At 38.4% G+C, this 24367-nt stretch overlaps 1 protein-coding gene across 6 annotated transcripts in view; it reads left to right on the top strand.

Annotated features, from left to right (window-relative positions):
- Nucleotides 1–24367, top strand: part of FHIT (fragile histidine triad diadenosine triphosphatase) — a 1654094-nt gene that overhangs the window by 370064 nt on the left and 1259663 nt on the right. For 3 of the 6 annotated variants that reach the window (XM_037799416.1, XM_037799409.1, XM_037799390.1), the window contains exon 3: nucleotides 23030–23096. The exons of the other annotated variants lie outside the window; for them this stretch is intronic. The gene's annotated coding sequence lies outside the window, so the exon portion shown is untranslated. The remainder of the gene's footprint in view (nucleotides 1–23029; nucleotides 23097–24367) is intronic. 6 annotated transcript variants of the gene reach the window in all.

The following is a 24367-nucleotide window of genomic DNA, read 5'->3' as shown; positions in this document are numbered from 1 at the left end:
GGAGCTTTACTTTGAGAATAATAGGTAGAAATTACTATTTAATTATGTCTTTGGTAGCAAAAACTTTTTTTTTTTAATGTTAGCAAAGACTCTTAACTTCGCTTTGCTAATCAGTTTCAAAGAGATTTGATTTAAGGAGGTAATAAGGGAGTTAATTTCTGTATGAAAAGACTTAGTTAAAATTTATCACCATACCTTCCTGGAAGATCATTTGCTACCCACTGGGAAACAATGAGTTACAAAGAAAATAAATTGTCAATGAATCCCACCCATGAATTGATTAGAATATCGTTTCTTCCTAGAAAAAAAACGGAGCTCTGACTGTAAGAGGAAGGGTTTCTTGGGGCCCTCTGCTTCTTATTGGTTATTTCAAAGTGTTGAATTTAATAAGGCACAAACAACTAGGAAGAGAATTGAGAGTGACAGGCACAGAGCAGTAAGTATAATATAGAGCGAGAGAGGGGAATCCATCAAGCAGGAACGCTTTCTTGGTAGAGAGTGAAAGCACTGCTGTGTAAAATGGGATAGCTTTGAAGGAATTCCAAGTCTTTATTTCTGGCCATTCAACTGTAGGCTAGGGTTTTACAGGACTCATGTTAGGTTTAGAGGTTATGAAAAACTGTTTTCCAAATGGAAATATATGGCTCATAATCGCAAAGAAAAAAACAACGAAGATAAAGGAATGCTGCTGGGCAAGGCATCAATAATCCTGTTACTCTCAGATCTGTATTGATCACTCAAGGTCAGTAGCTCATTCTCTGGCTGCCTTTTCAACCCTCTTTATGTGTTTATTTAAAAACTTGCAATTCTATTAAAATATGCCATAACAAGCTATGTCCTAGTATGTACATATATTTGTCATTGAAAAAGGTCATGTAACACATGATTTATAAGCTTCCTGTACTGTGCTCTGCATCTTTCTACGTTCTAGAATTTTTTTTTCTTTTTAGTTAGGAGAAGCTAGGTCATGCAGCAAAAACAAATTAATCCCCAAATCCCAGTGGCATAATACAAAGGAAGGTTTATTTCTTGCCTGTGTTTTATATCCAACATAGGTTGTCAGGGGCTCTGCTTATCTTAGTCATTTAGGGACCTGATCTGATGGAAGCACCAACATTTTATAACAGCCAGAACACGTGACCTTCTTAGGGAAGGAAGGCTTGAGAATTAAGCATGGTTTTTCACTGACTTAAACCTGAAATGCAATATGTTACTTTTTTTTCACATCCTACAGACTAGAGCTAGTCACCTGGTCTTGCTCCACAGCAAGAGACTGTGAGTTGTGCAGGCTTCTCTGTGCACAGGGCCAAAGGAGAACTCGAGAGGGATAAAATTAGAATTGTATACAATAATATCTTCCATAGTTAAACTTTCTAAAAGCTTTGTTTCTCCACAAAGCCTGCCCTGATCAATTCAGCTAACTGTGATAACCTCTTCCTTTAGAAATCTTTAACAGTTGCATATGCCACTCATCTGGCCCTTAGCTTTCCCTGTCTTTAATATGTAAATATGTTTATATGCATATATGTGAATATGGGCAAATATTTGCATCTTTATGATGTCTCCTATATTAAACTATGAGTACCTTGAAAGTAGTCAATGTGTATTTTTTGCATCACCCATAAGGCTTTGCATGTTCAGTAAGTGTGGAAAGAATGTAGTCTGTAGATGACCTTAAATTCAAAGGGCAGGAAATGGATAATGAGCAATTTGCAAATTTTACTTGGTTTATTCCACATGCTTAGCAGTTCCCTTATGGGAGGGGGTCTTCATAACAAAATAATCAAGAAACCTTGTAATGTTTTTCTGGTCATTGTGAGGATTACTGGGGGCTTGTGTTGCTGAGGACCATGCACATTTTGTATAGAACATTTTCAGTTTTCTGACTTTTGCTCAGCTAGGAGTGAAAAAAAAGGAAGAATTCTGGATCGAAGTAACCCAATAGTTGAGGAAAACAATTTGAACAGTCAGAGGGGAAAGAAGGAAATTACAGGAACCCAGTTAATAAACAAGTATGGGGAGAGGAGATATAACAATGTATCAATGTATATGATTTGACACTTGTCTTCAAGAAGCTCAAATAATTATAGAGATAAGACAAAACATAATTAGGGAAAGAGGGCTAGATATATAACGCAGCATGTGGATGTTTCATCTGCAGAGTTGCCACTAGTTGAGAAACTCTCTGTATTAAATATCTACTGCTGCATAACAAATCACCCTGAAACTGTAATGGTTTAAAACAAGCAATAAACATTATCTCAGGCCATTTCTATGGGTCAGGAATTTGAGAGAGACTTAGCTGGACGGTTCTAGCTCCAGGTCTCTGCTAGGGCTACATTTGAAGTCTTGTGTGGGGCTAGAGGATGTGCTCTCAAGGTGTCTCTCTCAAATACCTGGCAAGTTGGTGGTGATTGTTCCTCCCACATGTGCCTCTCCATCAGCTGTTTGATTGTCTTCATGATGTTATAACTGCATCCCCCGAGAGCGAACTGTCTGAGAGAGAGAACAAGGAGAAACCTTTAATGTCTCTTATGACCTGGACTCAGAAGTCTTGCACTGCCATTTCTGCAATATCCTATTGTTTGCACATCAGCTGTATTCAATGTAGAAGATGACTGCAAGGGTGTGAATACCAGGGAGTATTTGTGGCAGGGGGATGTTTGGGGGCTGATGATATGAATATCTGACTCATGCTTCCAGCTGAGCAGATTTCCTCTTTCCTTCTTGCTGAATACATCCCTGAGTCATTTCTTAGCCACTGCCAGAATGTGGTGATTTTGACAATTAGACAAAATCTGTAATTGTGTGAGAAAGACCTCTGATCTTTTTCTAAGTAAACCTCATCTATGGGAAACTTAGCTGTTCAGCCCATGAACTGTACTCCTATTAGCAGTAGAGCTCCTTGGGAAGAAATAAATGCTGCTTAGGTTTTGCCCTTGTAAAGATGTGGTGTCCTCTCTTTGTCTCAGCCTCCTCTATAAAATGGAGATAACTGTGCCTATCTTAAAGGGGGTCATGAGGCTTAATTGAAAGAATAGATGTGACAATGCCTGGAATAGAGCCTGGGGCAGAGCTGGTGCTTAACAAGTGCTGCATCCTGTCTACCTAGAGAGCCACTTGATACAGACTTTCTTGATATTAAAAGGAGTGGGATTCCCATGATGATTAAAACAAAAGTTCAGGACCTCACAAGACTCCATGGTATGTGGGTTTAATTATATGAATTTAAAATAGACTGAATTGTATTAGGCAAGTCTAATATATTATTACTTTTATGTAAAAAAGTACTTAATTTTTTTGCAATAGAAATTTCTGCATTGATGGAGTTTTTATATGTACACTGCATTTTATAGTATGCTGTCCAGAAAAATGGCCACTAACTTCATATGGCTAATTGAGTGCTTGAAATGTAGCCAGTGTGACTAAGGGGTGGAATTTTAAATTTAGATAAATTTACTTTTTTCTAATTTAAATTTAAATAGCCACATTACTAATAGCTGCCATATTGAACAGCATAGCAAAGACTACCAAATGCATACGATGAACTTTCTACAACAGGCAAAACAATATACCAAAAATATGAAAGAATTGTTGAGTTATTTTGGTGGTTTAGTTAACATAATGCCTTCCCTTCTGTGTGCCTTATTTACTTATTTTGGGGGGGAGGCAGTATTGGTTTGAGCAGTTGATTTGTTGCTAGCAAAGCCAACATATAAATTTACCACCTATTTTATTGTGAACTAAGAATATGATTCAAAAGCTGAGCAGTATCTGTGTGAATATAGATATGAAAAGCTTTGCAAATGAAAGATAGAGCTGGATTCTTACATGCATCCATCTTTTATCCTTGCTTCCTTGAAGTCAATAGAATATTTTGGTGTTTTGCTGTATTTTCAAAGGTTTTTACCAAGTTATATTAATAAGAATCTTGACATCTGAGGACTATATGTTGGGTGCCTAAGGATGCCCACTAATATCCCCTGAAACAGTGTTAAAAGTTATATATTAGTTGCTGGAAATTATTTCTCTTATATTCTTCAGTGGGTTCTTTTGATAGCTTCAGAGTCAAACCCAAACCAATGAGTGTTCCAAGACGTTCAAGGCTGGACAACTTAACCACTTCTGCCTCACCTGCCCTCAGCTCCCCTTCATTAATAGGGCCTTCCGCTGTTCTCTGAGTATGCCAGACTAAGCACCTTCTTCCTGACTCTGGCATTACTGGTAACTGTGATGGGAGATAGCGCGGCGAAGTGTATAAAAGCCTGGGTTCTGGAGTTAGATGGCCTGGGTTAAAATCCCAGATCCTCCACTTACTGACTGTGACTTTGAGCACATTTCTTCACCTGCCTGAGCCTCAGCTTCCTCATCTGCAAAATGAGGAGGATCATGTTCCTACCTCATAGGCTCGTTGTGAAGATAAGTGAAATAAGTGCTCAGAAAATGACAGCTCTGATTATTATTCAGTGCTTCCTTGGTATTTTATTCATCTTGTGTTCATATTGTTTTAAGGCTGTATTTAGACCCTTATTATGTTCTCTATATTATCATTGGGTATACATGTTTCTGTGCCCCACTTCCATTAGAAGCAATTAGAAGCAATGGACAATGTCTTTTTCACTATTACATCCTCAATACCTAGCCCAGGGATCAGTAAAGAGGAGGTACTCAATACTTATTTTGTAAAAAATGAATGAAAATATGAATGAATTCATTTATTCCACAAGTGAGAACTGATGACATACATAGCAAACCTGAGATTGAGGAAGGATAAGGTATATTTTAATATCCACTTTCTTTGACCTTTTCTGTGATATGTAATATATATTTTTATTAGTTTTTTATTGCTGCATTAACAAATTACCACAAATTTAGTGGCTTAAAATAGCATGCATTTATTAGCCCGTAGTTTTATAGGGAAGAAGTTCAACTCGGGTCTCAGTATGCTAAAATAAGGTGTTGGCAGGGATTTGTTTCTAACTGGATGCTTTATAGAAGAATCCACTTCCAAGGTTAATCCAGTTGTCTGAATTTTGTTCCTTGTTGTAGGACTAAAGTCCCATTTCCTTGCTGGATGTCAGTCAGGCACCACCCTAAGTTCTTACAGGCATCTCTTTGGTCTTCACACGGAGCTTCCTACATCTCAGAACTAGCAATGATACATTGAATCTTCCTCACACTTGGAATCTCTCTGACTTCCACTCTGCCTCATCTCTCTGACTGACTCCTCCACGTCCTGCTTCTGCTTTTAAGGGTTTATGTGTTTACATTGGACGCACCAGGATAATCTGTTTTGATTAGCTGATTAGTAACCTTAATCACATCTGCAAAGTCTATTCATAGCAGCATCTAGATTAGCATTTGGTTGAATGACCAGGAGATGGGAAACTTGTAGGGGCATCTTTAGAATTCGGCCTATCACCTATCACAATGGTCAATTAATGTCTGTGTTTAAGCTGTTTTAAAAAATCCACCGTATTTTTATTTACCTTTTATTTCCACAGAAACTATTTCTATTTAATTGAGTCTATTTTTAACCCAGTGCCTATTTCATAGTTGCTATTCTACAAGTATTTGTTAAACATTAATTTTCCTGGACCTAGATAATTAGTTGTTGTTAGGTCTATTTTGGCTTCACTTTTGATTTTTGGTCCCTTGTAACTCTGGGTTCACCACTTGAATTCCTATTTTCTTGTAAGTATTGGTGTCACTTAACTTTTTTTCTCCTAAATGCGTTTGAGCCATATTTGGAACTTTGGGGCCTTTTGCTGTGATTTCAAGGGGATCATGAGGGACTAGACCATTGGTGATGATGAGATGATGACAATGATGATGATGTTTTGGTCCTGGTAGGCCAGTAGTTCTCAATGAGGGGAGATATTTTCAGTTGTTGCAACTAGAGGAGAGGGTCTTATGGCATCTAGTGGGCAAAGGCCAGGGATGCTGCTGAACATCCTGCAATGCATAGGGCACCCTCCAATAACAAAAAATTATGCAGTCCAAAATATCAGTAGTTCCCAGGTTAAGAAATCCTGAGGTAGGCTAACTGCTGTAATGGGCAACATCAAATCTTAGGAGCTTAACAGAAAAAAAAAAAGTTTATTTCTTACCCATTCAGAATCCATCACAAATGTTTCCAAAGAGTAATTCTTCTGGGATGTTTTCTGGTGGGATGCAGGGTCCTTCCTTCTTGTAGAACTAACTTCTTTAACAAGTAGCCTTCAGGATTGTTGAGAAGGAGAAAGGAAAGAGTTAGGGATGGAGCCTGGAAGATTTCTGTGGCCCTTTCAGGAAGAGGTGACCATCACTTCCATCCACATTCCATTGATCAGAACTCAGTCACTTGTACCCAGCTAACTGCACGGGGGCTGGGAAATAAGCTAGATGTGTGGACACAATATCTGTAATATCTAACACTTGTTAAGCTCTTTAATGCATGCAAAGTGCTTCATATGCATGATATAATTCTCTAATGATGTAGCTGAGGCTCAGAAAACTTGACTACCTTGTCCAAGGTTCATGCAGAGGTGAACCATGTCTTTCTCATTCCAAATTATATGCGTTTAACCAGTATGCTATACTCAAATTGGGGAGGGAATTGAGCACTGCTCTTAGTGGGGCTTTATTTTTATGAAATAGAAACTCTACCCATAAATACCATAAGGACAGAGTGTTTGAGGCTTCTAAAACTGCTAACACAATCCTTCCTAAAGAGCTGCTGAAATTCTTTTCAGGGAATATCAATACACAGATTGCATTCCAACTTTTTGTCTGGGTCACAAATGAATAGACAGGAAGAGATGAATAACATGGACAAAGACTATAGTGGGGCTTTTAAATCATCCTACTGCACTTAGGTGTTGCAGCCCATGATTATATATATATTTCAAATAAGTCTTCAGTAGTCCAGGGGAACTGTTGACTGAGGTAATGAGCACTGCTAGGAATCTTGACAGCAAACTCTAAATGGTCTCAGTGCCGCAGAGTTTCAAGGAGGTGGGCCTTTCTTGAAGCAAAAGGCTATTTCTGCCCTATTTGGGTAGTTTAATCTCATCTATCTCATATTAGTTTCAGGCCTTGAATCACATGTAATAGTTATAGTGAGGCCCTCACTAACACTTCCTTTTAAGGGTGGAAGGTGCTTTGGATTTTATTGTCGTGGAGTGAAATAGAAGTGAGAACAGAAGCCCTCACTTGATAAAGGCCACATCGGTAGACAAAGCAATAAGAATGGGAGAGTGATGTGAACAGAGTTCAGAATCTGCCTTTAGAAAGAAACTGCAGGTGTTTCCTGGAATGTTCTAATCAACTTTTCAGGGTCTGAAAGCTGGCCAGAGATGTGATGGTTTCGAATGCTGCTGCCTTCAATATCAGCCTCTCCTTTGACAATGTCATACCACAAAATTCTCTATGAGTTTTCTATTTTGCACCATTAAAATTAGATTTCTAATTTAGTTGCTTAAAAGCTTTTTTTTTTTTTTTTAAATAAAGTCAATCCTGTTCTTCGTTCCTATCCTACTGCTGAACAACACTGACTTTCTCTTTTCATTTGCTTACAAAAGTATCTACATTATCACACTGGTTTAGACCTTTGATTTCTTGATTACTCATTCTGAAAGTGTTTACTGCATACACACTGTGTGTCAAATACTGTACTGGGCACTGGGCCAGAACAGTGTGTACGACAAACATGGACCCTCCTAACTGCAAGGAAGCGGTGTGCTCAGATGACCACTTACAGTTTTTGCCACTAATAATAATAACATCCATAAAATATTCTCTAACATTTTTTAAGCTCTTATAGTCTAGTGATTCTGGCTAATTTATATTCTGTCTTTGATAGTGATGGCCAGAATAAAAAAGAACCCTCACTACCATGCAACAAGTGTTCACTTCTTGGCAAGCTCTGGGCTATGGGCTTTACATCATTATCTCATTTACTCCTCACAACCCCTTACTGAAATGTTTTTGTCATTATCTCCATTTTAAAAATAAGGAAACTGAGACTAAGAGGGGTGAAGAAATTTACATCAAATTACACACCTGATAAATAGCAAAGCTGGGATTCCCATCTAGAACTGGCTGACTCCTTAAAGGATTGTAGAGAAATGGAGCATGTTAGGGAAGGACGATGATTTTCCCTTGATGTCTAACTAAAATATTGAAAGGTATATCCCAGTTATAAAGCCATCCTTAATAATTTTTCCCATTCTTACTAATTTATCATGAATATGATTTCCATGTGTGTCCTAGATTTGCTAAAAGCCACCCTCCATGCTCCAAGATAGTGTCAGTGCAGTGCTAAATTGCAACTGGTCATTCATTGTATGTGCCTTAACACTTACTCTATGCCAGAAACTGGGTGAAGGAGACGGGCATGGTCTTTGCCTTAATGGATCTTACAATTTAGGGAAGATAACCATTAACCAATTAATCACAAATGTGATGAGTGTTAGAAGGGAGGAAGCAGAGCGTGCTGTGGGAAGTATGACCATAAGTGGGAAGATAACCTGGTTTCAGGGTGCTGCATGATTAAGGATGGCCTCCCTATAAAAGTGAAGTGTAATCTCAGAAGCCTTGAGTGAAGAGGTAGGGTAAAGACTGCTCCAGGCAGAGGCTACATATGTCGCATGATCTTGAGGCCTGAGAGAGTACAGTAAGGATATACGGACTGAAAGAAGAGGTGGCAGATTGAAACAGGGAGGATTGTGGTGGGAGATAAAACTAGTGAGGCGGGCAGGTGTCAAATCATGAAAAGCCTTGTGGATGGTGATAAGGTTTTGGGTTTTTATCACAGCAGCAGTGGCAAGCCATTGAAGATCATTAGGCAGAGGGGGGACATGAATGTATTTGGGTTTTTAGGAGATCACTTTGCAGTATGGAGAAGGGGTTAAATTGAGGAAGACAGGAAGCTCAGAGATCAATTAGAAGACTTGCGTTAGGGTTGTTGTAATTCTTCTGTTCTTGGATTTGATGAATCAGCCGTTGGTTCCCATATCTGTGCCTTTTGTAATTTTGAAGACATCAACTACATCAGTGTTCATCCCACTCCTGTCAACTTAGAGGCAAATTTATCTGCCTTGAATGTATTACCATTTCAGATGACAGTGTCTGAACTTTTTCCATCACAGTGTTCCTCTGCCTCCCTCCAAATCCTCTGCCCAATTACGGGTTGGGAACAGTCTCCTTTTCCTCCTCATCAAATACTTAAACTGAAACACCATCATTATTACAGCTTAATTTCCCTCGTCCAAGCAGAGGGTGATTAATCTTTCCCTTAAAATAATAGACTTCTTTAAGCTTACACCGTCACGCTACTTCACTTGGATGTGTATGTGATTCTTGTCTTTTCTTGCTTGGTTTTATATCTTTTGGCTTATTCACTTTCACTCAAGTTCATCCATTTTGTCAGTCTTAAATTAAGAGTACTATGGGGCTGGAAAGGGGGTATGTGCTTCTGGTCTATGGAAGATCCAAAACCCATCACTGTACTCCGAGGGGTCACTGTAGGTTTAAAACAACAAATGTTTTAAACATTTGTTTAAATGAGTGGAGGTTGATGTTAGGATAATGTATAAGTTAGGAATGCTTTTAGGTACAAGTAACAGAAGTCTCAAGTAATAGTGGCTTAAACTATAAGGATATTTACTTACTTACAAAGGAGTTAAGAGGTAGAGAATCTCCAGGTTAGTTTGGTATAGCTGAATGGTGTCACAAAAGAAGCAGGATTTCCTGCCTCAGGGTCTCTCATATTTAGGTTTGTTGTCTCAGGGTCAAAAGATGGCTGCCACCACTCCAAACAAAGTTTTTACGTGACAGCATCCAAAGGGGTACAAAAATGGCAAGTAGGAAAAAAAAAAAAAAAAGGTTTTCTTTTCATGCAACTCCAGATTTTTATCAAAAGTTAAAATTTTTCTTGGAAGCCCTTGCATACTTTTACTCATTGGTTAGAACTGGGTCACACACCTATTACTGAACACCAGTAAAGGAACAAAGGAACAGCATTGCCATGATTGGCTTAAACCAATTATTACTCATCATCTGTGGTTGGGCACATTGCTGTCCATCAAAATTGGAGTTCTGTTATCAGAGAAGCAGAACACTCTCTGTCACATTTGGATTAAGAAATGATAATCATAAAACTTCTAAATTAGGGTCCAAGAGGAAGACCATAACAGGGACTTTCAGACACCAGAAGGAAAAGCAAACTAGATGGCTGGTTTCCTAGTTCCCCTGGCACAAAAGCAATCCTGAGTAATTCTTCTTCCCCTCCCAGATATCAAGAGGCACTTAGCCTTTTCTGCTTATCCCTTGTACTTGCCTGTGGTAGATTGGTAGTTGCCTTCCCAAGATCCATTTTCCCTTCCGTCCTTCCTAGCAGGAATCTGATTTTATTTGGAGCAGCAATACTCAGTTTAAATACCCAGTTGCCCATAGTCCCTTACAGTTGAAAGACTGTGTGACCTATTTCTGGCCAGGGAGATATATGTGGAAGTCACTGAACGAAACTGCTTGGCAAGCTTTTCGAAAGGGACTGACTCAGCTGGCATCCTCCCTTTGTGCTTTGCCCTTTGCCGTTTTCCCTCTTCTTACCTAGCGTGAGGATGCCAGACCTGGAAGTACAGCAGCCATCTATGTTAATGAAAATAAAAGTCCCACCTAAGAATGGTAGAGCAATGAGATAGAAGGAGCACGGGACATGGATGGCACTGGGTGGCACTGCCTCAGTGCCCGACTGCTTTCCTTCAGATGTCTTCTTACATGGGGGGTGGGTGGGGGGGACAACAACAAAAAACAAACAAACAAAAAAAAGAAAAGAAAGCTCTGCTCTGCATTTAAGTCACTATTGGTTAGGGTGCAATTATACACAACTGAAAGTAATTCTAACTGATACACCTTACAAACCTAGAAACATGGAATAAGAGACTTAAGACCACATCAGTGTTATTAAATGCCAAGGAAAATTTAAAAAGCTTTGTATGAGCAAAGTTAAGAGAAAAAGATAAGTGAAAAATATAACTGTGATGACATCATGATCATGAAATGTCCCAGTGTTCTAACACTTTGAGCTCAGTCATTCTATCAGTGTTACCGTAGTATTCTTGGGAATATGAGTCTCCAGTGGCCAAATGATTTGGAAGAATCATGACACAAGAAATTGACATTTGGATCCCACTGGTGAATCTGAGCATTTACACTTCTTGTGTGTTATTTTTTAGATATTTAGATATTATGTTTGCTTTTGTTTGGTGTTTATGTTTTTTCACAGTAGGATAATAAGGCACCAAATTAAGTTTTACATAAAGATGTTTTTACTGTGCTATTAAGGATAGTAAAGAATCCATGTTTAACAAATTTTGGGAAAAAAGTTGCTTCTTTCTAAATGGAACAGATAAGTGCATTGCGGGTAATGCAAAAATAGGCCTTTAACTGCTGATGGTTGTGATGCAAAAAAAAGTACTTCATTTTTCAGGAAATTCAGATTTACTAACTAGTGGATAAATAGATAAAATAGGAAATGAATTAGAGTATCAAAACTGTTATTAAATTAACTGGCACTTTTTCTTAAAGGCAGAATTGTACTGCAATATACCATATAAGCTCAAATATAAAGGTGAGATTTTCTTTACCCCCAAATCTGTTATCCCTAAGAGAGATGACTTTGCTTTATATTTGGGTGCTTTCAGGTGCTGGTTTGGGAAGTAACAATGGGCTGAGTGAAATGGTTTCATCCCATGTTCTTTTGGGGTTATCTGCTGGCGTTAGTCAAAAAGGGAGCAAAGAAACTGAACACAGAGTCAGCCATGATTCCTGGGGCTGTGACTTCCAGGTTACTGGTACTGGATGTTGTTCTAAACGGACCTCCTGAAAATAGCTTTAAAAAAAACAATATAAGAGACAGGCACATTGTGGAGATCAAAATAGAAGAACAGGTATTTATTTTTTAAAGAAGCTGCTAATATAATACAAATGAGTTTTACGGCTTGGGTGACATCTTCCAGAGATAGCATCTCACAGGGATTCAAAGAGTGCCGAGTCTCAAACCAAAAGTGGAAGGTGAGCTCTGGAAAACTCTGCTGGAGGACTCAAAAAACAGCTTTTACCATGGTGAAGACCTCACGTCAGAGTCTGAATAAAATATGTTTTTAAACATACAATTAAATTCATAAAATATGGGTACAAGTAGATGGCTTGAGCTAATTTTTTCTATATCCCAAACATTTGTATGCTCAACTTGACCATCCTCCCTTTTTAATTTTTTTGAATTTCTTCTCATTTCTTGCTTTATATTCATGTTTGCCTTATATTTGGCATTACTAACTACTCTTTCCAGTTTAGTCTAATATATCCTTCCTTGAAGTTTTACATTTTAATATAATAAAAAAGTTTTAAACATTTAAAGAGAGTCCCAGAGTGAGTGATGGAGTGACATATGTTAGCTCATAAAAAATATTTATGAAGAAAGTTATAACTCTTTGGGTTTGGGTTTAAAGTTATGGAAATGTGAGGTTTCTTTTCTTTTTTTTTCTTTTCTAGGTTTCATATCAAATATATTTCCAAAAATGTTACATAGAATAGTATTGTAAGTATAGTATAGTATAGTACAGTATAGTGTAGTATAGTATAGTAAGATTAACTATACCATATATAGTGTAGTATAGTATAGTAAGATCAACTATACCATAGAAAGGTTCAGGCCTGTTTGTTTGTTTTTAAAATTAAACTTGTAAAAAATTGCTTTAGGGACCTTCTCTGAGTAAGTCATCTGTCTATACTCAGTGTCTGTGAAATGAGTGAATGGGGTCTAGGTGACATGATAAAGTTCTGTAGGGCTGGCATCTTTTGTTTTTTATCATATAGACATCATGACATAAAGCTGAGTTGGATGAGGTTATTTCAGTTAAAGTGTGGCCCAACTGAATGAAGTTGGTTTTTAATCCTTGTACTGGAGTCCTTTTTAAGCAGAATGGGAAGAAGCTGGAAGTCAACAGAACCCAGAGAAGCTGGGAGATGCCACCATGTACATTGCCATGTGACAGAAAAGCCAGGGACCAAGCACACCAGTCCCAGAAACACCACAATCTACTGAAAGCAAGCTTGCTCTTGGTATTTCCCTAGCCTCAAAACCATGAGCTAGTAAATTTCTATTGTTTAAGTCAACCCATTGCTTGGTATTTATCAGCCAGGGAAGTAAAATAGGGGACAGCAAAGTTCAGTGGCCTGTGGGGGAGAGAGAAGCCTGACTGAAGTTTGGTCAAGACAAAGCAGAGGGCAAGAAGTGGGCAACTGTGAACATATGGTCAGGTAGTATATAAGGAGAGAGAAAAAATGGCAGACCTAGTACTCTGCTCCTTACAGATATTATCGTATCTGTTTTAAGTATGAGAAAGCCAAGCACATAAAGGATAAGAAACAACAACTAAGTGGCAGAAATAACATTTAAAAGCGGGTCTGTTTGATACAAAAATGGAGCAGACTGTTCTTTTTTTTTTTTTTTTTTCTAAATAAATGCATTTATTTATTTTATTTTATTTTTTTAATCTTCATTTTATTGAGATATATTCACATACCACGCAGTCATACAAAACAAATCGTACTTTCGATTGTTTACAGTACCATTACATAGTTGTACATTCATCACCTAAATCAATCCCTGACACCTTCATCAGCACACACACACAAATAACAAGAATAATAATTAGAGTGAAAAAGAGCAATTGAAGTAAAAAAGAACACTGGGTACCTTTGTCTGTTTGTTTCCTTCCCCTATTTTTCTACTCATCCATCAATAACTAGACAAAGTGGAGTGTGGTCCTTATGGCTTTCCCAATCCCATTGTCACCCCTCATAAGCTACATTTTTATACAACTGTCTTCGAGATTCATGGGTTCTGGGTTGTAGTTTGATAGTTTCAGGTATCCACCACCAGCTACACCAATTCTTTGGAACCTAAAAAGGGTTGTCTAAAGTGTGCGTAAGAGTGCCCACCAGAGTGACCTCTCGGCTCCTTTTGGATTCTCTCTGCCACTGAAGCTTATTTCATTTCCTTTCACCTCCCCCTTTTGGTCAAGAAGATGTTCTCCATCCCACGATGCCGGGTCTACATTCCTCCCCGGGAGTCATATTCCACGTTGCCAGGGAGATTCACTCCCCTGGGTGCAGACTGTTCTTTTTACAGACCAGGATCAATGAATCATTTCATTCTAGTGCTCTAGAAGAATTTATTCATCTTCCACAGTAAAAACTTCACTTACTCTCTTGGGTTGGACCCAATTAATTTCATAATTGCATTTAGATATTTACCTTTATTTTTGGGATTATAATAATATAAAAAGTATTTGTTTTCATTTAAGCAAAATTCCTGAAAGAAATCAACAATTTTACTTTATTTGTGTTGCAAGGTAGGAGGTATCCCATTGTTCAGCCGGTTTCCATGGAGAGAATTGACAGCAACTATAAAATGGCATGATCATCCTATCTACGTTTGTACATGGAAGGGCCAAAAGCCAAATAGTATTCCTCATTCAAAAATAGAGAACCCCTTTGCTTTTGTTCTCTCTCTCTCTTTCTCTCTCTTGCTGAGTGTCTACTTTTTGTTCTTTCCTGATAAAAAAGGTTAACTTGTGAAGTCTGCTCTAGTTATAATTACACAGTTTTGCCTTTCAGGAGACACTTTTGCAAGTGATGATAAAAATATTCAGTTTCCATGGGTAACTGTAGTAAATATATTTTAAAAGGGATATATTTTCTGAGAATAGGGACTCTTAATGATATGTCTAAATTTGGTTCCAAAACCTAACTTTCTATGTTTGTCTTCAATTTTCAGAAATACTTAGTGATTTTCCAGAGTATGAAAACACTGAACTCAGTGGTATTTTGGACTAGAGGGGTCTAGTAAATAACAATTTAATGCCTGCTCTTAAGTCTGCTTTGTGAGGCAGAGAGGACTGAAGGGGGTTCTTACTTTGAATAAAAATCCATTCTATATAACATTTTAAGTCATATTAATATAAAAATAACAGCTACTAAGTTTGAATGTTTACTAAGGAGCAGACATTGTATTTTATAAAGATTTCATCACCACAACAACCTCATTAGGTAAATATAATTGTGTCCTCATCCTACAGACAAGGATATTGATGGTCAGAAAGGTTAAATGGCTTAATCAAGGTTGCACCCAAATTAAGTGTCCAAGGCTGGATTTGAACCCATGTCTGTCTAGTACCCAAACCTAGACCTCCAGTCTCCTAAAGCACCATAGTTGGAAGCTTAGGGTTTTGAAGGGTGGCCATCTTTGAAGAGTTTGGTCTGGGTTGAAAGCATGTATTGTATTAGCTCTAGTCATCATCTTACAATCTGTTAAGTTATAGCTGAGATCTGAGATATGGAGTCTGGAATTCCAAAAATCTAAAAGTCTGCTTTTGGTTACATTGCTAAAAATTATCTTAAAAAAAGCAATTTGATAGTGGAGAGCTCATGAATGTCTAAATTTGGAGATGTAAACTCCGTAAATGTAGAAGATCTTTGCTATGGGTCCAGGAGGCTTTAGAAATGAGTAGAAGAGATAAAAGATATTCAACTAAGGGAAAGAAAAGAAAGCTAAAACACCTTATGAAAAATAATCAGAAACAGATTTCAATAAGGAAGAGTAATGGAAAATGGATTCATGCCTAAGGGGAGTCAAAGACAATGATATCTGGATTAGATAATTTGGGAGCTACCTAGAGGCAACAGCCATAGGCAGCCTATGAATTTATGATGATGGTGGTGATGGTGTGCAGCATTACTAGGAAGCACAAACTAGGGAAAAGAGGAAAAGAAAGTGTGTGAGTTGCATTACATCATAAATCCAGGAGAAAAATATTCTCTCTTCACATGACAAGGGTAAAATTGTGCCTCGGGTTCACTATTTCATTTGGCATACCTTATTCCTATAAAGTAGCCAGCCATCTTGAGGGAGTTCAGATAAGGATCAAAAAATGATATATCATGGAAATGTCAACTAATAGGAAACCCCATTTGACTTTTCTTTAGGCTGTGGTTTTACCATAAGCAGAAATTTCAAGGTAAAGAAAGAAGGAATAGAAGAAGGAAGGGAGGAAAAGTAAATCCAGGTTCTAGACTTTTGTGGCATCCCATTGTAGGTACTGTTATACAAGACAAGAATTCATGGATTTCATGGGTTCATTTGCTTCCCGGTAGAGTTGATAGAGATGCTTTTTTAGAAAAGAAACATGCCCTCCTAATGTGATAGCCCTGTGGTTTGAACCTAACGTGCTGTGTTGTGGCTTTGGAAAGAACAGACTTCATCAGGGAGTCCATCAGCTGAGATGCAACCCAAGCTTAAAGGAGTGCTTCTGGTGTATAATGCACACTTAGAACCCAGAACCAGGGTAATATCTTCTTAAAGCCTAAAATGTGCAAGGAATAGCTGCTCATTGGGTCCCCATGTGGAAATGCCAGCTTGGAAAGAAAAGAAGCAGGTTGCCAAGTTCTCTGCATGATTTCAAAGAGCAGTGTGTTTGTGGGTCTAGTGAAGCAAAACTTAGATCAAAACCCACTTATTTATTATCTGCTCTCCCCTAGTCCCTGTGGCAAGTGCTTTTGCACGCATTATCTCATTTTATGTTAACGATGATATATAACTCTATTACTATATTAAAGTTACAAAAATTTAGTATTAAAACAGTGGCATAAGCCCTTTTGGAGAGTTTAACCTCTACGCTTCAATACCTACTTAGTAAGGATTCACTGGTTGAGATTTGGTAGTTATTTAAAGGTGATATAGTTTGAATGCCCAGAAATCTGTAGATAGACTTTTCTTTTGTTCCTTTCTTTGGCCTAGCTCATTTGTTTGCTTTCACATATTTACTGCCAGGCTTGTATGCACAAAGCAATATAATATGCATCCTATGTCATTTGATTAAAATGATCTTCAGTGTTAAGTTTGACAAAACATTATGCAATGTTTGCCTTAGGTTCTGGTTTTAGAACTCAAATTCCCTCCCTTAAGATACTGCTTTACTTTATTTGGGTAACAGGTTATTTTATTTAGAACCTTGGGAATGACTTGGACACACACACACACACACATATACACACATACACACACACTTACATATGTGTATATATATATATATTTATATGTATTTATATATTTCTAAAACCTCCACACTCTCTCCTTCCTTTACACATGTCCTTACTATGTGGTATGTCTTTATTAACAACAGATTTAATTTATAAACATGTAATATATTGGTCTGAAGAATGATAATCTTTTAATTTAGCTCCAGGCTTTCCTTTTACTTCCTATACTTCTTTAAGAATAATAAGAGCTATGACTGTGCTGCATTGATTTTTAGTAATATAATTCAACCAAGAAAGACATGCAGAGACTCATATTCCAACAAAGTCATTTCCACATTTTGTTGGGTGGTCTGTATAGCAGAGCAATGAAGCCGTAAGTCCTCCTTCCTTTCATAATAATCTTATGCAAAAGGCTTATCATGGTTATTCCTTTATTTCCTTCTTGTACCTTTTTGTGAATATATCCTCCATGGTGTAAAACTGAATTACCATGTAGCAACCATTGGCTCCCAATGTGACAGATATATACATTTATTTTAATATGTTTTCATATAAATTTATTAATAGCTCAAGTAGTCTTTGAGGTTGTCATAGACACGGATCTGTGAGGTTGTCTTGGACATTGACCTGTGAGTTAACTGGTAGACTTTCATTTAAAGTAGACCAAAAGCCCTTAAAAATTTAAGAGATAATCAAGTTGACTTCTTGGGGTTGTATTTATGTCATTTAAAGGAAACTGAAATCTAGATATAAATGAATAAGCATCAGCTTGGAGGATATTTGTGTAACCCAAGTAAGTCCTGAGGCCTCATGGGTGTCAGTTTTATGATAGTGCAGCAAATGAAATAATGAAAAATAATTCTCAATTCTACTCATTATTCATTAGGCATGACAACTCTTTAAAATCCTCATTCCCCCTTCTTTTCCATCCCAGTGATGTTTCACTCCTTGTGCTCAGGAGCCAGGTACTCTCTCTTTCATCCCTTTGCTTTCAAATGACTGTACTATTTCCTCTCAAGGCTATAGCTCAGTCTTTTTTTTTCCCTCTCACTTTCCTCCTACCTTTCCAGTTTTTCTTTTGTTACTATTCACACAATTCTGCATCACGACAACCAAAATATACTTCTCTTACAAGTTGGGTGAAGGGGAAAGGCAAAATAAAATTTGTTTTGTGGGAAATGGAAGGCTTGGAACACTACTATTTTAACAAAATCTGTCTCTAGTACACTTGAAAAGTTGATTAAGCTTAATGCTTATTAAATTCATTGTTGATACAAAACTGGGAATAAAGAATTGTGAATTCCTTTGAAAATAAATTACACATTGAGAGTGAATTTAATAAATAGGAATAGTAAAAACCAGAAAGGAATGGAATTCATTAATTTAGAACAAGTGTGGAGTAGAATATGAGAGAAAATCCAGTAGATCACAAAATTGTAATATAGTTCATGAACAAATATGCACCCTCAGGGAAAAATGATCAGGGGTCATAGAGGACTTTGAATAATAAAGCAGCTGTGTGGTACTAATGAAGACCAAGCTGAGTTCTGAAATAAATCAAGAGAAATGGTGAAACTTTCTCTTCTTTATATTAATCCTGGGAAGATATTTTCTAGCCCCCGTACTCATTTTAAAGAGATTCAGGGAAACTTCAGCTAAATTTGGAAGACAGTCACAGATATGATTAATCACATTTCAAAAGAAAAAGCTGAAGTGTGATTTTTATAACAGAAGATAGTGGCTAATAGCTAGGTCTCTGTCTTCACTTGTAGCATTAAGGAAGAATGGATTTATATAATGGTGAAGCACCTTTACTGTGCAAAGCAGGCTCATTGCCCAATGCACACAGTCAATGCTGTGACACCAGGATTTTGAGAAATGAAAGAGTTTATTGCAAGCAGCTCCACAAGGAGACAGAAGGTAACCCTCTGATCTGTCTCTGCTCCCAGAGCAGAAAGGGTCTGGTGGTTCTATACCATTTGGGGAAGGTGGGCTTAAGGGAGTGGCTAAGGATAGGGTGAGATGACATGGGTTAAAGCATAGGCTAAAAGGGAGCATGCACAGTTCCAAATCATGCTACTTCATGCGTTGCTTGTTCAAAATGGCAGCCTAGCATGATCAATGAATGGGTGTGATTTTTTACTATTATAATAGGTGAATGGATTTTAGGTCAGGTCTTCTCCCAATTGCGCATACCTAGTGGTTAGAATTGGCCAGAACTGGCTTTAGCAGGTACTGCAAAGGGAGAGGAAACAGTAACTTTTCTTTTGTTGAAGCAGGCTTCCTTTGAGTAAACATAAAGAAGTGGGAGCTTAAACAAAGGACATGGGAACTTCTGCATATCAGAAAGGGTGATGCTATTTCAATGGAAAAGTGGGTTAGCAGGTGGCAGTTTCAGTCCCCCCTTTTGTTGTTATATTCCTCAATCTTGAGGGATGAGGGGCAATGACCACTCTAACTACTTCCTGCTGACTTGGGGCATAGGTTGTGATTCAAGGAATGGAACATCTTAGCATACAGTTGGAGGTATTCTTGAGTCAACAGTCTGGGGCAGTGGCGTTAGGATGTCTGTTTCCTCATCTTTGGCTCGTAGCTCAGGTACAGGCTGGTACCCCTGTTCTCTGAAGATGGCAGCTGAGGAGAAGAGTTTAGTAGACTGTAGTCTCTGGGATGCAAATTTGACAACAAGATTTAGAGCTAAAGATTTGAAATGAGCAGTATTAAATTATTATTGGGCTTAAAATTGTTAAGAGCCAAGACAATTTGGGTAAGTAGCTTTTAATTGACTCCCACAAAGTTTGTGCAGATGGGTTATTAATATTATGCAGCTAGGTGGTTTAGTTGTACAGATTTTGTATATTTAACACAATATGGCTGGAGGTATTTATCCAAGTAAGGGGGGAGGTGTTTGCTATAGCACATACTTCTCCTTGTTCTGCTAAAAGATAGTCTAAGGCTATCTGGTTGTTCTTGATGATATTTGCCAAAGGATGAACGGAGACTTGAATGGCCTCAAGTTCAGCAGTAGTGGAGTTAGCAAGTTCCTCAAATGTTTGCAGTAAAATTGTGTGAAGCTGCTTCATGGTAAGCAAATCCACCCCAAGGGACTAATAATGTTACTTCTAATCCCAGTCCAGCTATGATTATGCCTAGTGCCGGTTCATGTTGGATATGGTTAGTAGGTTGGTATATTGAAATATCAGGCTTTAAGTACCCTAGAGTACATTGACTTTTTATCCAGATATTATTTACATATTGGAACATTTTGACCTGGGTGTCAAAGATGGCTTCTTCAAAACCTTTGGAAGGTAAATGGTTTGTGGGGCTTCCACAGGTAAATATATATTCATTTGGGGCACAGGGAATTTCCTACCTAAGAAGTTTTCTGTAAGACTTACATTTGCCGAAATATTTTAGGAGTAAGATTTGGTTAAGATAGTGACAGAGGATGGATGAAGGGCCTGCTTTATAAGGTTTCCATAAGAAGGGTAACTTGCAGGAGGGGTTTTCACAGGTTTTCTTCCCATTACCCCATTTTCTTGGCTTTTATATGCTAATTCCCCATTTTGGTTGTTATCAGACTTTTCAATGGTACAATAGGTATACATGTCCCCTTCTATAGTTTATAGTTCCCTTCCTGAAGTCTCAGCACATTGCTGTATTATTCAGAACTCTATTCACTGTATGATTGGATGTTGTTTGATTACAGTTGTCTGCATAGACCCAGCATATGTTAGCTCCATGTTCATATAGAAAGTAGAGTGGCTGGGAAGAGCTTAGGAGTTGAGTTCCATATCCCCCATCCCTTTCCAGGGAACAGTTATGATGGGGGTAAGATTGAAGCAAGGGAAGGAGCTAAAGGTGAACAGTTCTCCTTCTATGGGAAGCTCACCCTTAAGATTCTGGCAACCCATTAGAAGATTAACCCAGGAACTTGGAGAAAATCTGTCATGGGTATAGCACTGTAGGAGTTGGATTTTGTATAGGAGTTTGGATGGCATATCCAGCAATTGTTCAACTGTCTTCTCCACGCTAAGCTTGTGACGATTTTATAACAAAGTTTTCCTTCCCATTTCCCTTTTCCATGAAGTAAGGGATATTATAGGTAGAAAGAATCACAAGAGTTAAAGAAAGCCATTCTTTTAAAGTCTTATAACTTCGATCCTAAGTAACACAATTAGAAGGAAATATAGTATACTTATCCCTTATAAGGTAATTCTTGCTGCAAAGAAAATGATTCCAACCAGTAGGCAAGAGGCAAGCAGACATTAGTCCATAAAAGATAATAAATAGAATTCAACCAATTAAAAAAAGGAGAATGCATGGCCAAGTAATACAGTCTATATCAATCATCACTTATCTTTGGCTATTCTAAAAAGTAACTTCAGGTCTGTGATAGATTCACAGGGATAACCTGGCAGTAAGAAGGGATTTTTGCTGGGATGGCGGTCTTGCTTTGGTGTCGACAGCTCCTTTGAGGCTTTAGTCTTCTGAAGAAAGGGTGGAGAGTCACTTTCTGGGGTGGGGATAACTTACACTCTTGAGTGATGAATCCAAGACTGGGTTCCCTGCAACTTAACAGAAGAGTGAGTAACAAGCAAGACCTGATAGTGCTACCAGGGTGCTTATCTTCCAGTTAAGAAGCACCTGTTCTGGTTTGCTAAAGCTGCCATAATGCAAAATACCAGAAATGGATTCGCTTTTAAAAAGGGGACTTATTAGGTTATAAATTTACAGTTTTAAGTCTATAAAAGGGTCCAAAATAAGGCATCAATGAGAGGATACCTTCACTGAAGAAAGGCCGATGGCATCCAGAACACCTCTGTCAGCTAGGAAGGCACATGGCTGCTGTCTGCTTGTCCTTTGCACCCAGATTGTGTTACAAAATGGCTTTCTCCAGGCTTCTGTCTCTCTTAGCTCAAATGTCTCTGGGCTTCTGTCTCTCTTAGCTTTTCTCTCGCAGCTCCTGTGCATCCTTGTTTGTTCCCCTAGGGTGTTTCTCTCTAAGCATCTGGGGGTCCTCTCTTAGCTTCTCTGGGCAAACTGTTAGCTTCATCACTTAGCTTAGCATCTCCAAACATCCATCTGTCTGCATCGCCAAGCATCTCTGTCAGCTCTTAGCTTCTCTGAGGGGCAAACTCTGGGTTATATATCTTAGCTTCTCTCTAAAATGTCTCTTTCAGCTTCTCTGAGCTCCTTCTCTCCATGAGCTGTTTTAAAGGACTCCAGTAAACTAATCAAGACCAACCCTGAATGAGTGGGGTCACACCTCCATGGAAATAATCTAATCAAAAGGTCTCACCCATAGTTGGGTGGGGCATATCTCCATGGAAACAACCTAATCAAAAGATCCCACCCATAATAAGTCTGCCCCCACAGGACTGCACTAAAGAGCATGACTTTCTGTGGGCTACATGACATTCAAACCAGAACAGCACCCAATCCTTTGAATCTATGCAATGTTGGGGACATCAGTGGGAAAAAGGAGCCAGTCAGAAGCATATTGGTGTAATTGCAGAGAGTGGCTTCTAAGGACTGGATGTATTTCTAATTAATCAATTACATGTTCATTATTTAAGCTGTTGTTACAATTGGTTTTAAAGAAGGGTCTCCCAAACACTATTTCATGGGGGCTCAAACCGAGCCTGTTTCTGGGAGCTACTCTTATTCTAAACACGGCATTTGGACAAACGTTGTCCTAGGTCAGGTTAGTTTCTTAACAAATTTTGGCTATAGTTTTCTTCAGAGTGTGGTTCATCTTTTCAGTTTTTCCTATGGATTGTGGTCTCCCAGATACATATAGCTTCTGATGAATGCCTAAGACAACTGGCACTTCTTCAATTATTCTCATAAATAAAGGCACTCCTATTCTCTCTTTGGATCAAGGGTGGCACTCCAAATCTAGGGAATAATTTCTCTGGTAATGCCTTTGTCATTTCAGATGCCCTCTTGGTTCTGCAGGGGAATTCCTCAACCCATCCTGAGAAAGTGTCCATAAAGACAAGGAGGTATTTGTAATTCCCTTGGGCTTTTGGCATAACAGTAAAATCTATTTGCCAGTCTCCCCCTGATCCCCTTCATCATGCTTGGACCCCCTTCTTTGGTGGTGGGGGTCCTGTCTTAGGGGTTATTTTTGGTACAGACAAGATATTCTTGAGTCACCTTCTGTATGGTTCTTCTCATGTTAGGGTCAACAATGTATTTTTCTAGCTATTGGTACATGACATCTTTACTATAATGAGTTCCCTGATGCAGATGAGTAGTAATTCTTTACATTATGTTTTTGGGAATTAATACTATTCCCTCCCATCTAGAAATCCAGCCTTCAGGAGTGACTTTGATTGGTTCCCCCTGGTGCCTCTGAGCCAAACTGTGGATGGGAGGGGTATCGTGATTTGGGAGAAAATCCCCATTCCTCACTTTCAATATGTCATTTGAGAAATATTTTGATATGAAGGGTGTTAAGTCAATGCTTGTTATGAGAGCTGCTATGGTTGTTGGCTGTTGAAACTTAGCTTCCCTTTTACCTGTACAATCTGCTAAATTGTTCCATCTTGGTATCAGGTCCTTAACTCCTTTAATGTCCATGACAATGGATAATATGACCTTCTGTGGTAGCATAATGGTATCTAATAGAGCTATGATTATATCTACATGTTTTATTTTCTTTCTCTCAGATGTTAGTGTTCCTCTCTCCTTCCAGATAGCTCCATGTGCATGGACTACTGAAAAGGCATATTTGGAGTCTGTGTATATTTTCACCCTCTTCTTGTTTCCTAAATGTAAGGCCCTAGTGAAGACTATGAGTTCTGCTGTTTGTACAGATGTACCTGGACGAAGGACCTCAGTTTCAAGTGTCTCTTATAGGGTTACTACAGCATACCCAGCTCTCTGGTGTCCTTGTTCCATGAAACTGCTTCTGTGAGTGAACATCTGCAGGTCTGAGTCCTCTGGGGGTTAATCCATGAGATAGGGTCAAGGTTGGCTGGTCTAGACTTCCTCAATTATTTTATACAGTTATGAACAGGCTCTACTTGAGTGGTGGGGAGTAACGTAGTAGGATTCAGAGACCACTTTTAGTTTTATATTTGGATTACCTAGCAAGATAGCGTGGTACTTGCCTCCCAGAAGTAAACCAAAAGCCCCATTTCTGTTCCGTGAGGGGCAATACAGAGTTAGGAGTGTGCGTATCTGTAGAATGAATTTCTCGGCTAATTGCAGTAAGTCAGAAGTGGCTGCCACCACCTGGAGGCAGACTAGCCAACCCTGTACTACTGCA

This window comes from Choloepus didactylus, chromosome 1 (genome assembly GCF_015220235.1).
Source record: "Choloepus didactylus isolate mChoDid1 chromosome 1, mChoDid1.pri, whole genome shotgun sequence".
Lineage (NCBI taxonomy): Eukaryota > Metazoa > Chordata > Mammalia > Pilosa > Megalonychidae > Choloepus > Choloepus didactylus.
This window is presented reverse-complemented; position numbering and strand designations above follow the sequence as displayed.